Source organism: Schistocerca gregaria, chromosome X, assembly GCF_023897955.1.
Source record: "Schistocerca gregaria isolate iqSchGreg1 chromosome X, iqSchGreg1.2, whole genome shotgun sequence".
NCBI lineage: Eukaryota > Metazoa > Arthropoda > Insecta > Orthoptera > Acrididae > Schistocerca > Schistocerca gregaria.
This window is the reverse complement of record NC_064931.1, coordinates 170,470,289-170,471,209: the sequence shown is the minus strand read 5'-3', so window position 1 is coordinate 170,471,209 and position 921 is coordinate 170,470,289. Positions and strand designations below refer to the sequence as shown.

General features: G+C 51.6%; 1 non-coding gene across 1 annotated transcript; it reads left to right on the top strand.

Moving 5' to 3' along the window:
- Nucleotides 1–525: 525 nt before the first annotated feature.
- On the top strand, nt 526–600 carry Trnas-cga (transfer RNA serine (anticodon CGA)). Its single transcript has one exon. It is a non-coding gene; the product is annotated as a tRNA-Ser (tRNA).
- The last annotated feature ends 321 nt before the right edge of the window (nt 601–921 follow it).

Sequence of the window (921 nt, the reverse complement as noted above, 5' to 3'; positions counted from 1 at the left end):
ACGTCCGGTACTCACAGCCTTACTTCTGCCAGTATCCGTCTCCTACCTTCCAAACTTTACAGAAGCTCTTCTGCGAAACTTGCAGAACTAGCACTCCTGAAAGAAAGGATACTGCGGAGACATGGCTTAGCCACAGCCTGGGGGATGTTTCCAGAATGAGATTTTCACTCTGCAGCGGAGTGAGCGCTGATATGAAACTTCCTGGCAGATTAAAACTGTGTGCCCGACCGAGACTCGAACTCGGGACCTTTGCCTTTCGCGGGCAAGTGCTCTACCAACTGAGCTACCGAAGCACGACTTACGTCCGGTACTCACAGCCTTACTTCATATCAGCGCACACTCCGCTGCAGAGTGAAAATCTCATTGTGGAAACATCCCCCAGGCTGTGGCTAAGCCATGTCTCCGCAGTATCCTTTCTTTCAGGAGTGCTAGTTCTGCAAGTCTCGCAGAAGAGCTTCTGTAAAGTTTGGAAGGTAGGAGACGGATACTGGCAGAAGTAAGGCTGTGAGTACCGGACGGGAGTTGTGCTTCGGTAGCTCAGTTGGTAGAGCACTTGCCCGCGAAAGGCAAAGGTCCCGAGTTCGAGTCTCGGTCGGGCACACAGTTTTAATCTGCCAGGAAGTTTCATATCAGCGCACACTCCGCTGCAGAGTGAAAATCTCATTCTGGAAACATCCCCCAGGCTGTGGCTAAGCCATGTCTCCGCAGTATCCTTTCTTTCAGGAGTGCTAGTTCTGCAAGTTTCGCAGAAGAGCTTCTGTAAAGTTTGGAAGGTAGGAGATGGATACTGGCAGAAGTAAGGCTGTGAGTACCGGACGTGAGTCGTGCTTCGGTAGCTCAGTTGGTAGAGCACTTGCCCGCGAAAGGCAAAGGTCCCGAGTTCGAGTCTCAGTCGGGCACACAGTTTTAATCTGCCAGGAA